The following is a 15,846-nucleotide window of genomic DNA, read 5'->3' on the forward strand; positions in this document are numbered from 1 at the left end:
GAGGATAAGAATCTGTAAAGGATGATCAGGCGTATCTGAAACAGAATCTGGTAGCACTGTCAGAGATGACAAGTAAGATGAGAGAATTTTTTAATCAGTCAAGTGTAACTGAAGATAAGATAGACCTAAAAGAAGAATCAGTCATCCAAAAGGTATAATAAGACAATTGCCTCCATTATAACAGGTAGATAGCTGATAGACAGATAGAGATATCCCCAGAAGGAAAGGAGAGAGAAGATGGGACAATGTCATGATTTAAAGACATAACAACTGCAAGTCTTTTTTAGATGAAAGGTTAAACTCTGGATTTGGGAATGCAAATACACAGCTGCAGTACAGGGAAGGGCCCACACCAGATGGGCGCTGTCTTCACTGAAAGGTAAGATCTAGAGTGAGAAGTCTGACTGATCATGGCTCGGGCGGAAGCAGTCGGAGATGACAGCCAGGAACATCAAACTCTACCAGTTCCAAGAACTTTCCAAGAACCAGAGGTAGCCACAGGGACTCTTGCTGAGAGGGCACAGCAGCAGCAAGTCAGCACAGGAGATCACAGGCAACTGAAAACCACCGGAGGCTCCCGTGGCTTTGGCAGTGAGAGCAACGCTCTGCTTAGTAGTTGGTCAACATCTACCGCCAGTGTCGGAAAAGGTGGCCAGGTGCAAATAATACAATAACGTGATATCTAATAATATCCTCACTTGCTGTCGCTGCTCCTTCGGCTCTCTCAGTACTGGTGTAATGAATTATGCATTAAAGAAACCCTTTGTAATTTGGTTTCTGTTTCAATGGACTAGGCAATAACTGATTAGAGGAATAATAGTTTTAACCCAAATAATATAGTAATTGAAAATATGTTCTTCCTTCCTAGCAACAGTGGACATGTATAAAAATTTACAAGATTCTGGGATATACAATATGTTTAATGAAAATTAAAGAGAATTTTCTAATTTCAATTATATTCTTAGATCCCACAAAAATGAAGGGAGAAGTCATTTAAAAATGTGAAAAGATTCCATGTATGTAGAAGTAAGGAAATACTGTCTACAAAGCACTCATAAAGTGAAGATAAAATAGGCTGACATTTGGAAAAAAATTTAAACTCTATATTGCAGTTTGGGGGTTATAGGTAAACTAGTAGTGAGAAGAAAATGTATAATTTTACACAGTTTTAGAAAAGGGAAATTTTTAAAAATGAATAGCTAAACATTGTTCCTGAAAATGAGAACAATAGAAAAAGAACTACCAGAGAATTGACAGAAAGAGAGCCAAAAAATTATACCATAAAATTGGCCAAGAAAATCTAGATACTGTTTGTTTTATTAAGAAAAGCAGCAAAAATGCATGCACTGAAAGATCAGATATAAACAGTGTCACTATAGGCAGTGCAAACACTTAAAAAGTAAGTTGTGATTTTAAAACATTTGTGCAAATAAATTTGAATTTTTAAATTAATGAACAAATTCCTAAAAAGTATATATTTTGCGAATTGACTGAAGAGGACTTGGAATTCCAAATGATTTCATGGCTTTTTTTTTTTAAAGGTACAATCACTTATGCAACATCTTTCTGTGAAGAAAACTAGGACAGTTATTGCTGTGAATATATTCCACAAAGAAAACTTATTCCACAAGGAAAAATTATTATAATATTACACAAACTTTCCAGAATACTGAAAAAGCTGTAATATTTCCTAACTCATTTTAATATAATTTTGACTATAAAATCTGACAAGGAACAATTAGAAAATGAAATTTTGGAGTACTATTCCTTATGGAGAGATAGGCAAAACTATTGTTAATTTATTTTTTAAATTTTTATTTATTTGAGAGGCAAAGAGACAGAGAAAGATAGACAAAGACTGATCTCTCATCTGCTGATTCACTCTCCAAATGCCTGCAACAACTGGGGCTGGGTCAGGCAATCATGACCTAGGAACTCAATGTGCTACCCACTGGGCAACAGAAAGTCAACCAGCTGAGCCACAAGCCCTATCCACCTTGGTCCACTTTGGTAGGAAGCTGGAATTGGGAGTAACACTGGGACTCAATTCCAGCACTTCAATATGGAATGTGTTACCCAAAGCTGAGTCTTAACTGCTATGCCAACTGCCCACCCTCAGAGATACATAAATTTCAGCCAAAATTGTATGTATTTGAATATTCCTACCCTATAGTCCTACACTACGAATAAGGCTAATTTAGTCTATGAACCTAAAACTGGTTTAATAGTTTAAAAATAACATTAACTGTTTTGAAAGATGAGGGGGAAAACTCACATGAAAATATTAGCTAGTGCAATGTACTTAATAAAATTATTCTATTCATGTAAAAATTTCAGAAATTGGAATTAGGGAATTTGCTTAATCCGGTGATTGATATCTGTTAAATACACATAGCATTTACACTTAGTGGTAAACAGTAAAAGGTCTCGATTTAATTATGGAAAAAGACATCCTCCCTATCACATTTTGTCTAATATAGGGCAGCAGGCTGCTATGGTCTGAATATAAATTTGGTTATTCAAGGGCTGGCGCTGTGGCATAGTAGGTTAAAGCCTTGGCCTGAAGCGCCAACATCCCATATGGGCGCCAGTTCTAGTCCTAGTTGCTCTTCTTCCAATCTAGCTCTTTGCTATGGGCTGGGGTAGCAGTAGAAGATGGCCCAAGTCCTTGGGCCCCTGAACCCACGTGGGAGAACTGGAAGAAGCTCTTGGCTCCTGGCTTCAGATCGGCACAGCTCTGACCATGACGGCCATCTGGGGAGTGAACCAGAGGATAGAAGACCTCTTTCTCTGTCTCTACCTCTCTCTGTAACTTGTAAGTCTCTCTTTCAAATAAATAAAATAAATCTTTAAAAAAATAAATAAAAAAGTTTGGGTATTTTCCAAGAATCCATGCGTTAAAGACTTGGTCCCCATGATGGGGCTGGTAGAAGGTAGTGGAAGTGGGGCCTAGTTGGAAATCCTTGGGTCACTGGAGGTCATTCTCACAAGATGGTTTATAAAAGCTTCAATTTGGGTCACCTAGAAGTGACCTTCTGTCAACCATGGGACTCTTGCCAGAGCTAAAGCTTGGTTCATGCCAGCTGGACATTTAGCTTTCAAACTGTGGGTTAAATATGTGTTTAATCTGTATAAGCTAGGTGCTTTATCTATTTTGTTATATTGATGAAAAACTGATACAGTGTTCTTAAAATGGAATAGACAGGAAAAACAAATGAAAGTATTTGGAGTGAAAAAGAAAACCCTTATTCAAGAGTGCTGTGCCTGTTTATGAAAAAATACAAAAGAATTCCAAGATCAATGATAAAATTATTAAATGGAAAGCATTAATGTGTTCGATACTAACATATACAAGTAATTTCATTTCAATAAGTAATAGTTGGAAAATCTTAACAGTAAAATTTACACAAGCAATGAACGTTGAAAGCTACTCAGAAGAAATATTTTTAAAGATTTATTTATTTATTTGAAAGTTAGAGTTAAAGAGAAAGAGAGAGACAGAGAGAGAGAGAAAGATCTTCCATCTGCTGGTTCCATCCTCAAATGTCCAAAATGGCCGGGGCTAAGCCAGACCGAAGCCAGGAGCAAGAGCTTCTTCTGAGTCTCCCATATGGGTGGCAGGGGCTCAAACACTACAGCTATCATCCCCTGATTTTCCAGGTGTATTAGCAGGAAGCTTGGTTGGAAGTGGAGCAGCCAGGGCCCAAACCAGCACCCATAAGGGATGCTGATATCACTTTTTTGTACAGTCTATACTCTTTCTGTTGTTCAGATTATGTAAATTCTAGGGGACTGTCTCCAAGTTCATGATTCTATACTCTAATCCCCTCTATTCTACTGTTGAACTCTTTTAGTGAGTTTTGTTTCTGCTATTGTATCTTTCAGCTTTGCAATTTCAATTAAGCATTTTATAAGATCTATTTCCTTGCTGAATTTGTATAGTTCTGCATTTTTTCAAGGAAATTTAACTGATTGTAGAAGTATTTTCACAATGAGTGCTTTAAACTTTTTTGCAGATAATTGTAACATCTGAGTTGGCATCTATTGATTATATTTATCTTTTAACTTGTCATCTTTTTTTAACTCTTCATAAAATGGGTCATTTTCTATTATATTCTTGACCTTTTGTCTGTTCTATTAGGAGACTCTGGGGGCTATTTAAATCCTATATTTTAGCAGTCATCATTCTGTTTAGGTTTATAGTGATACTGGATTCATTTTGTGGGTTTTCTTTCCAACATCGTTTTAATTTTCAGAAGCCTTATGGTGCTCTCTTGGTCTGTTCGGTTTATCTCATGCTCTTGGGTCATTCAGTGTCTCAGAGCTACGCAGCGTGTGTTTTGAGACTAAGGGCAAAAGCCAGGCCATTGAGTGTCTCTTAATGATAGAAGTATGTGGCAAGGTCTTCCCCTGACCCAAGCTGTCCCAACATATCTCCTAGGTGAGGAACAGCTCCAATGAAATCAACAAAGATTTCAAGGATGTGCACCCTCTTGTTCATTCTATTCCCTTGCACTCATGTCTCTGTGGGGAAGGAACGTCTTGATCTCACACTGACAGACTTTTCTGCACAGAAGCTACTTTCTGTACTTGGGTCTCTTGCAGCAGGTCTGCACTTCCTTGGCACCTCCTGGTGAGAAAGATGAATTTGAGGTCTAGTGGGGAAGGAGAGCGCTCCCCTAGCTGCTAACGTATCCTCTTGCTGGTTTTATTGGATGCTCCTGATGACATCAAAGGGATACCCAACAATCTGGAGAAAGCTTACCTGACTTGACTTCTTGAGCAGGATCAGTACTTGGACTAGGTTGGATCTGGGTGGCCTTCCTCGAGGTGGTGTTCCAAATCACTTCCCTTCTGCTTATTACCCTCCCTGGTTTTTCTTTGGTTGACTCTTGTGATATTTCAGGGTTTATAATCATGCTTAGTGGGAAGAAGCAAGGAAAATTATTCTATGTTATCTTCTTCAGGGTGGATCACTGTTTATAGGAAATGTAAAAAGCATTCTCACATGAATAAAAATGGATAGAAAGAGGATTGTCAACAAGCTGTGACTATTCATCATCTAAACTCTGTTAGAGCATCATTTATATTAGTATATATCCATTCTCTTGAATTTATTACATTATGACTCATAATTTGATGGGAAATATGAGTTTGATACAATACAACAAAGTGTAAGATAGATGATAGATTATTCTTGATCAACAGATTATATCTTTGTATCTCTATTTATCAATATATAGCAATGTTTGCTTTCATAGTACCATTTTCCATATTATATAAATGAGAAAACTGATGCAACATCATATGCCTGTGAACACATAGCTGTAAAAAATTGGCCATATTAGGATTAGAGCTCATATCTCCTTCCAAATTTCATGTTCTTTTGACTAAACTGCATCCTTTGTGAAAAATGACAATATAAAAAAAACTCATGTATGAAAGATAAATTGTGATGAGTTTATCTAATATTCTCCCTCTCTTCTGTTTTTCCCACAGTTTCAAAACTAGAATTTCTGCTTTCTTAGTGAAACAAACACCTGTAATATGAGATACTCCCAGAAAGTTAAAAAAAATTGAAAATGGAAAACCCTGCAGAAACCAGGATTTAAGACAGGTTTTTCCTCCTTTCCTTGCTTTGTTTCATTTTAAGATTCTATTAGAGCCAGAAACACTTACTCAAAAATTAATGCTGACATCTAAATGAGGAAAATATGTATTGCATTTGATTTAAAGCATCTTCTACATATCCACTAACAATAGAGATAAGTGGGTAATTGGAATGGACTACATAGTTTAGATTGAGTTCTATTACTCTGACCTTGCTATAAATAGTTTTGGGAAAATATGATTAATTGCATTCCTGGAAATATTATATATGAGAGTGTTTTGTCCGCAGATTCATATAATCTACTTGTTTCAATTTCATTCTGAGATGGGACACTGAAGACTATTTTTGTATTCTTTGAAGTTGTGAATCTGTGTAAGTAGAACGGACCCTATTTTGTCATCTCACAAACTGCCTTCTATTTAATTCTGATATTTTCTTGATTAAACTCTCCACACACAATTTATTGAAACATGCAAACAGCTAAATAAAACTGAATACACATTTCACTTGGAGGACAAAGATTAAAAACCAACTAAAGTTTTTCAGTCTTTATATCTGTAAATGCCATCATTTCAGTCAAAGAAAGAGTTCATGAAAAGTTTGTAATGAAAAGCATACCTGATTTTTTCTTATCATATGCATCCTTTTCAAAATGGAGGTTACAGCTTTCAACATCTATATGTTGTGGGCAGTGGGATCCGTGCCTAGGCTTATTCCAAGTTATTCCCTCCACACATGAAAGAATTTGAAGTGGAGGGATAAAATGATGTGCAAGAAAGAAGAATTTATTTAGAGCAAAACAAAACTGCACTCTCAGGAAATAAGTCAGGCCAGCCTGAGAGAGAGAGACAGAAAGAACAGTCAAAACACAATAAGACCCCAACAAACCTAAAGGCGAAAAAATCCAAAACAAAGAAAAGCCCCTCTCAACAAGATTAGCCCTTCCTTTTACCATCTGGAAACATAGAACTTGTTGTCTGGGGTGGAGCTTAATTGAATATTCAGAAGAGTTTGGGAGGGATCTGAGGATCACCCATTTCTGTGCCCCTTTTTGAGATACAGGATGCATCAAAGCATCAGGTGTAGAAATGCTCCACGTGGTACTTTTATTATAATGACATCAAGTTGACCTGAAGGAAAGTTTGCAACACTTTGGACCTTGTGGTTTCTGCTACACAGAACGTGGGGAGCTGGGTGATGGGAGGAAGGCAGGCCTGGTGATGCACAGAGAGGGGAGAGAGTTTGGGTGGTGCACGGGGGAGTTGTCCTGTGAGTAGGTGGGGGCTGTTATTGAAGGGCCTGCTGCAGCTGTCCTGTGGCAGGTTGACCATGGCTGTCAAATCCCAAATTGCCAGGGACAGTCAGTCTGTGACCAACACTGATTCGGGGCTGTCCATCAGGAGTTCAGACCTCAGCTCTCCCTCTATACCTACCTTACCACAACAAAGATACTCAACTAAATAAGTGTTGGCTAGATATTTTATATCTCTTTGGGTTGAAGGTATTCAGACAGATATCATACGGTATTTACTTTTTTTTTTCTGAAAATCTTTAGATAGCATTGTTTCCCTACTAAATATTTCCCTAACCAATTTAAAATTACTATTTTTTTTCCAATTTAGGATTAAGCTATAGGTTATGATTTTTTTTTTTTGACAGGCAGAATGGACAGTGAGAGAGAGAGACAGAGAGAAAGGTCTTCCTTTGCCATTGGTTCACCCCCCAGTGCCCTCTACAGCCGGTGCACCGCGCTGATCCAAAGCCAGGAGCCAGGTGCTTCTCCTGGTCTTCCATGCGGGTGCAGGGCCCAAGCACTTGGGCCATCCTCCACTGCACTCCCAGGCCACAGCAGAGAGCTGGACTGGAAGAGGAGCAACCGGGACTAGAACCCGGGGTGCTGGTGCCGCAGGCGGAAGATTAGCCTATTGAGCCACAGCGCCAGCCAGGTTATGATTTTTATGCCTTTTTATCTCTGATGTTTTCCTCACTTCTCTTCCTAGAATTTACTGTAGAATTCAGCCACAGGACTGAAGTGCACAGTACTTACTTCCTGGGTGTAAATTAACCTTACTCAAGGGAAGGGCACAATCTGTTACTGAGTGGTGAATTGTAATCTGAAGTCAAATATTGTCATTGATTGGAATGTGACGCTGGAAGCAAAAGACCTTGATTTACCTCTGGAGCCTGGCAACTAGGGTCTTTATCTGAGAAAAACAAAAACAAAAACGAACTAAAACGAAATTAAACAAAATCACCGGCTGATTTTCAGCTCCTCTGGATCATGCTCCTTGAGAGACTTCCGAAGCAATCTCTGAACGGAAAAAGGCTCTGGTTTTGTTGAATTCACGCACTTCTGGGTCTCCTATACCCAAACAGCATTTACAGATGCCTGATGGAGAAGGGAGCGACTTAATAAAGTTGAGAGAAACGTGATACATTTCATTTTCTCACTACAGACCATTCAAAAAGATGGAAATAGGGTTGTGTTGTGAACCTAGCGCCCTGTGTTGTTTTTCATACTTGTTGTGATTCAAGATTGAAGTCTTTGTGGCCAGAAGGAGCACTCCTACGTGTGGCTTGTTGCTCTGCTTGAAAACCAAGTTTTTCTCTGGCTCTTTCTGAAAACCACTTAGGCCTGGCTGACGTCTTCAGTTTATAATAAATCTAGCATTCTCTTCCTACCCATTTTCATCTCAACCCAACAGACATTCATTAAGAATCCAAAGTGTGCCAGGTACCTGGTGTCAGATTTCTCTCTGATCTCATCCAACCTCAAACAATCAAACACAATACAAAAGCCAGAGTTTGAGCTGAAAAGAATAAACCCAGCTCTGCTCCTGTCTAAACAGTATTCCTCTCTTCCTCCTTCTGTACCTGACACATATCCAAGTAGTGTATCCATCAAGTAGTTCACATAAACACAATGTTTACTATGTTTTCTTGAGTCACACCTGGTCTTTTTGTTTGTTTTGGAATCAAAAAAAAAAAACAACAGAAAATAATTTCTAGATCTTTTTCAATATTTGTCATAATGGGTAAAAGCTAAACATTTTCCAGTAGTAGTTGTGGATCAATAACAACTAATAATGGATACCATATATAAACCTGGTATTTGTTTTCTGCTGAATGATATGAATATATGCATCTATTATCCCTGTGAGTTTTTTTCAGTTGTGTAATTTATTATAGTTAAAATGATGTATAGGAGGCCGGTGCTGCGGCTCACTAGGCTAATCCTCCGCCTGCGGCACCAGCACCCCGGGTTCTAGTCCCGGTTGGGGCGCCAGATTCTGTCCCGGTTGCCCCTCTTCCAGGCCAGCTCTCTGCTGTGGCCCAGGAGTGCAGTGGAGGATGGTCCAAGTGCTTGGGTCCTGCACCCACATGGGAGACCAGGAGGAAGCGCCTGGCTCCTAGCTTCGGATCGGCGCAGCACCGGCTGTGGCGGCCATTTTGGGGGTGAACCAATGGCAAAGGAAGACCTTTTTCTCTGTCTCTCTCTCTCACTGTCTAACTCTGCCTGTCAAAAAAAAAAAAAAAGATGTATAGGAAAGATGCCCACTGTAACACACATCACAATATTATCCTGTAAGGTTTGCCTCGTTAAACAAATTCTGCTGACATGTGTATGTATGCGCTAATTAAAAGCTATCATTGGTGGGTTATAACTCGCTGAAAAAATGTCTCGAATAAATTGTAGAAGTTTGGTTTTATTTTAATCAACAGACATACTTTCCATATTATTTTTCCATGTAATTAAGGAGATGTCGCTCTCATTTCTTCTCCAGGGCACTGATATTTTAGCTACTGATGTTTTAAATGAACTTGTTCATCTGTTGCACAGAAACTATGATTTTTATGTGGCTGGTAGGACATTTTCATAATTTAAGTATCTAGTGCTTAATCTTCAGTTGAGGTCACATAATTTTTATGGAGATAATAGAAACCATGAATTGTTCTCCTCTCTGCCCCTAGGGTCTAGGTCAGTGTCTTTCACACAGTTAGCACCCTATAAATGACTGCTGGATTAGTGAGTGATGATGGCAGCCATAAAGAGTATCAGTCAGTCTCTATCTTTTGGTTCTGCATCCTGCTTCCCATTACTTTGCCAGAAATGTGCATCTCTTCTTTGCTTGGAAATGTAACTTTGTTATCACAGATGGCGGCACTCAAGCAGATAAATCTACAGCTTATTCATTCCTTAAATCCATTTTTAATTAACAATGGCGAACGCTTAATTTTCAAGGGAAGCTCAGCAAAACTCAGAGCACCCCATGTTATTTCGAAACTCAAATAGTGCTGAGATTACCACACTCATCTGGCTGGAAATCAGCGCATTCGCGAGCGGAGCTATTTAAATGAACAAAATACACGGCCCCGTATTGAATAGTATCAGCTATAGAATCGATGGTAATTTATTTTCCCAAATTTGTTCTTCTCATGAAATGCTGTGGTTCACACAGAGGAAGTCATGGGAAGCCGTGCGCATACAGACAGGCCCCATTATCCCGGCAGCAGGGGTTCTCCAACCAAGTAACCTCATCTGTTTTGAAGATCTGCAAAGCCAGGGTACAGTACATTTAAAAGAGCCCATCTGTGTCGTGTTTCGGTCCTCAGCCACTGGGCTCTCCATCACCAGTGATAACTAAATCTCCATGATGTGCTGCATGGCACGGGCTGGACTCTTTGTATTACAGATAATCTTCAGCTGACCCCACAGGTGGCCGGAGCATGGTCAGCAAGTGGTATATTGATTCTTCAAGCATTTTAGTCAGTTAATGCGAACCATGACTTAAAACATCGCGATGTTTCAGTGTTTCAACCCTAGCTGATAGGGTTGTGCTTGGTGGTGGTAATTGTTATGCTTTAAGCTTTATTTCTTTATTTTTTTTTTCATGATCCTCTTCCTCTGTTCTCTCTGAATGTCTCTATTTTCCTGTAAAGCAAGCACATCATGTTCTGGTAGAAGCAAGTAATTCCATCACCAAATTGAGGAGAATTACAACTAAAATACGACATGATTATTACAATCTTTACTCCCTTCTCCCATTTCAGACTCCTAAAAATTATCAGCAAAGATATTTTGTTCTCATTATCACCTGTTATTACGGAGTTGGGAGGAGTCTGATTTTAAAGAGTATGAAATTTCAGTTAGAAGAAATTTACTTGCCAGAATTATGTTTCTATCTGCAAAGAGTGTAGAAAAAAAGCACTCAGTATTATGGTGCAAAATCCTAGAATATGTCGCACAGAAAGTTCTTACTTATGCCGAATTTGAAGTAATTTAATTTTTAAGTCCGTGTTTTGAGGCTTAATTTGCATACAACAAAATTCACTTTTTTATGGTATACCATTTTATGAATTTTGACAGATGCATAGTCAGGCCACCATCATTAGAATAAAAGCATAGATCCTTTGTATCATACCAAAAAGTCCCCTCATATACTTATTTTATATAAGTATATGAGAATATATTTTTATATATGTATATACAACGTATATACAAAATATATGAGTATATATATTTTATTTAAGTCCCCTAATATACTAAGATTTATTTATTTATTTGAAAGGAACAGTTATAGAGAGAGAAGGAAACACACACACACACACACACAGGCAGAGAGAGAGAGAGAGAGACAGAGAAAGAGAGAGAATGAATTTTCCTTCAGCTGATTCACTCCCCAAACGTCCACAATAGCCTGGGCTGGGCCAAACTGAAGGTAGGACATGGCTCTCCACCCAGACCTCTCAGAAAGATGGCTGTTGTTGCCACCTGGGGAGTGAACCAGCAGATAGAAGACCTCTTTTTGACTCTGTCAAAAACACACAAGGGGCAAATTTGTCACTGGGTGACATCTTAAAAAAATCTTTAAAAAAAAAAAAAAAAACCTGCTACGATTTATTTTCTTCTTCTTTTTTTTTTTTTTTTTTTTTTTTGACAGGCAGAGTTAGACAGTGAGAGAGAGAAACAGAGAGAAAGGTCTTCCTTCCACTTCCTTCCATTGGTTCACCCCCCAAATGGCCACTATGGCCAGTGTGCTGCGGCGATCTGAAGCCAGGAGTCAGGTACTTCCTCCTGGTCTCCCATGCAGGTGCAGGACCCAAGCACATGGGCCATCCTCTACTGCACTCCCTGGCCACAGCAGAGAGCTGGCCTGGAAGAGGAGCAACCGGGACAGAATCCGGCACCCCAACCGGGACTAGAACCCAGAGTGCTGGCGCCACAGGTGGAGGATTAGCCAAGTGAGCCGTGGTGCTGGCCTCTTCTTTTTTTTAAGATTTGTTTATTTATTTGAAAGGCAGACTTACAGAGAGAGAGGGAAACAGACAAAGAAATCTTCCATCCACTGGTTTACTCCACAGATGGCCACCATGGACAGGGCTGTGGTAGGCCAAAGCAAGGAGCCAGGAGCTTCTTCCATGTCTCCCATGTGGGTGGCAGGAGCCCAGGCAGAGCGACGTGTGATTCAGTAGCGATCAGCCACAAAGAGGTAGAGAATTGGCAGATGGGGGCGGGGTATGTGGTGAAATATCATTGTAGTCATTCTGCTTTATTGATGGTTTCTCTTTCTGCAGTTTCAGCTGTCTGAGGTCAGAGAGTTCTGAAAATACTAAATGGAAAATTCCAGAAGTAAACAATTCCCGAGTTTTAAGTTGTGCAGTGCTCCGCACAGTTATGTAGTCTCATGCCTATTCACCCTGCCCTGCTGTAGACAAGAGCCATTCCTTTGTGTAGTGTACCCGTGAAGCATACATGTGTGCTTGTGTGTCACCTGTTGGCATTGTCAGTTCTCAGACAGACTGTCAGGTACTGCCGTACTTGTGTTCAGTTAACCTTTTACTTATAACGGCCTCAAAGTGCAAGCGTAGTGATGCTGGCAGTTCTATTGTGGTATATTGTTATGTTTGTTCTCTTTTATTATTAGTCATCATTGGTATGTTGTTAATCTCTTACGGTGCCTAATTTATATATGAGGCTGTATCATAGGTATGTGTGTATAGGAAAAAACAGTCTATCTAGAGTTCAATAGTCCCTACAGTTTCAGGCATCGTGGAAGTCTTGGAATGTACCCCTTGCAGATAAGGAACCTGTGTAGCCAGCAAATTTGCCCCTTGTGTCAGGAAAGGAGATAAGCATGCTGTAGCACAGCGGATATCCCTTTCTGAAAGAGGGAATCTAGAACACTGTTCTTGGCTCTCACTGCTCGGAAAACAAGTCTAGGAATGCTGTTGTACAATCTGAAAGACTGTGATTTATTCTTTTTTAAAGTTTTTTTTTTTTAAATTTTTTTTCTGTACTTGAAAGGCAGAGTGACAGGAAGAGTGTGAGGGGAGAGAGAGAGACTGTCCATCTGCTAGTTCAGTCCCTAAATGGCTACAATGGCCAGGCTGAAGGCCAGAGCCTGGAACTCCATGAGGGTCTCTCACATAGGTAGCAAGAACCCTCCCAGGCACATCAGCAGGAGGCTGGATGGGATGCATAGGCGGAGTGGATCCCAGATGTCTGATAAGGGATACAGGCAAACCAAGCTGGGCTTAGCCAGCTGTTCCAAACACCTGCCACTGTGATTTATTCTTGATCACAAGGTGACAGATGTCGGAGTGCTGTTTCTCAGTGTGATTATAATGCTTTAGAACCACCTGAGTATTTGGGGAGTGTGCAGTACACTGGGCTCCTTCTGAGGCTTGATGGACCAGCCTTGTTTGGTAGGTGGCAAAATCAGAAACTGCACTCTTTATGAGCTTTCCAGGAGATGGATACAAGTTTCCAACGATCTGAAGTATGACAGTATTCAATACTGAAGAAGTGGGATTCAGGGAACATAGAACAGGAGGCAGTTGTGTGCTTGTATACAGATCCCGCCTTTGGATGGACTGATTGAGGAACTGGGGTTGTGTCTGATTCTGGGAGTAAAGAAAATTAAAAAAAAAATTTCTGTATAAGCAGATAATGAGAAGGGAGTAGTAGTATTTTGAACATATATCTTCTGGCAATATATTATAAAATACACACCATATATATGGAGATAGAAAAATAGATGAATATGGGCAAATTTCACCTACAGAATATTTACTAAATATGAAGATAATATAATAAAAACTATATTTAATTAAAGTGTCTTGAGCTTTATTCTGAAAAAAAAAAATGCTTTAACTTCATCAATTGAAGTGGCAGCATCATCACCAAAAACTTAGGAACTATTTGTGCTATATAAGATATTCAATTGCAGCAACATAAAAATAATAAAGAAATCCTTGTAACTCAAATCTGTTATATCAATTCTGAGTGAAAAGTTACAAAGGCTGTTTCTTGATTTTTCTCTCTTACTTTGGGTATAATATAATGCTCACTTATTAAACTTATTTCCAATTTCCTGATTTTACATATTGAAATAAATCTCATACTATGTGAGTAAAAGTTTATCTGTAATCATGAGTAAAAGTGAGATTAAAAATACACTATGTAAAATATAATGGCAAGTTATTTTTAATCTGAATATAGGTCTCACCTAAAAATATCAATTAGAGGTCATTACTGTTTGAACAAATCTAGAAAGAACCACATCCAATTTTCCTTGAAGAACAAACGCATGAACATAGCAAGACTCTGATGTGGGGTTGGTTTGTGGATTTCATAAGCGAAACAAGACCTCTGCCCTTGTGGACTGCTTTGTTTCTACGTTCTACCCCAGTGACTTGCCCCAAATGAAAAACAGACTTTGGCTCCCATGATAGCATTATTTAGAGCCATATTACTGCATACAAAAAAGTGACTTTGGCTTTCTTTTGTTTTTGTTGCAGCATAAATTAACAAGGTGTCAAATGAACATCATGACCCCATTTTTTTCTCCAGCAGACTAAATTCATAACCAAGAACAGGGCCTCCTTCTGTGGATCAGCAAAACAGTGTGGGCAGAATTTCACAAGCTCAGCTGGTTCTTGGGGACGGCCACACTGACTCCTGCCTGTCCTCTGGTACGAGCATTTCCACACCGTGACTCACGCTGGCCTGATCTCACGTGCTTTGCCTGCTCGCTCATCACGTCTGCATGCTCTGCCTCCTCCAGCGTGGGCACAGAATCGACCCCCAGAAAGCTCCCTTTTAGCAGTAGAGTTCCTCCACCCAGCACTATCCTGATTTTGGAAAGAGCTCCGCTGTCTCCCCTGGGCACGTAGAACGGCAGAATGAAAGAGTGAAAACTGCCAACATGCTAATCACGGGAAAAAAATAAATAACAAGATCCAGATGGGACACAATGGGTATATTTCATTTATCCTGGGAACCTCTATAGTATATCATTTGTGATGTGTAATACACCCAGCCTTTGCCCTGTATAAACAAACAAGACAGAGGCATATGCCACAGGATTCTAAACACAGGAGGTCATAAATTTGATGGGGCACAACACTCGGCTTTGCACATGGGACTGCCGTGTGCACGCACGGTGGCTGATCAAGTTCTAATCTCAGCTCAGCCCCGGGAGCAGGGTAATCTAAGGAAATGTGCACCAAAGAACTCCAGCTAACTTTGGCTGGGCCCCATTCCAGGGCCTCGAAGGAGGTTTTTGGTGGCACCGTTTCTAGCAATTTCAGGAAGGCAGAGGTGTTGTTGAGAGAAGCAGACTTCACCAGATTTCCACTTATGGTTCTCAACCTGAGCTCATCTCTACTGAGTCTGAAGATTTGGGTTCATGCTTCAGATCTGCCTTTTGAACCAACACTTCAGGTGGTTCTGAGTGATGGCTCTAGGAAGCACTCAGAGAACCATGGAAAGAGATAAAGGAATTTTTTTCTTGAATATGCAGGAGTCATTCCTTCTGCTTAAATCGGGGAGGAAAATTGTCATTCTAAAGGCTGTAACCAGTCACCTGAGAGAACAGGTGCAGTGACAGGCTGCAAACCTTTCTACGCATTAAAACATACCACTGGGGTTGGCATTTCACACAGTGCATCTGCATATTTCGGTATCTGGTTTCAAATCCTGGCTCCCCTCCTGATTCTAGCTTCTTCCTACTAATGCATACCCTGGGAGGCAGCAGGTGATGGCTCAAGTACGTGAATCCCTTTTGCTCACCTGGGAGATCTTGGTTGAGTTCTGGGCTCCTGGTTTTGGCATGGCCAGCCTTGATTGGGGCAGTCCTTTGGGGAGTGAACCAGTGGATAGGAGATGTCTGTCTGTCTTTCTCTGTTTTCCTCTGGGTCTCTCTGCCTTTCAAATATTAAAAAAAATAATA

This window comes from Oryctolagus cuniculus, chromosome 5, assembly GCF_051225735.1.
Source record: "Oryctolagus cuniculus isolate XC-2025 breed Fujian yellow rabbit chromosome 5, ASM5122573v1, whole genome shotgun sequence".
Lineage (NCBI taxonomy): Eukaryota > Metazoa > Chordata > Mammalia > Lagomorpha > Leporidae > Oryctolagus > Oryctolagus cuniculus.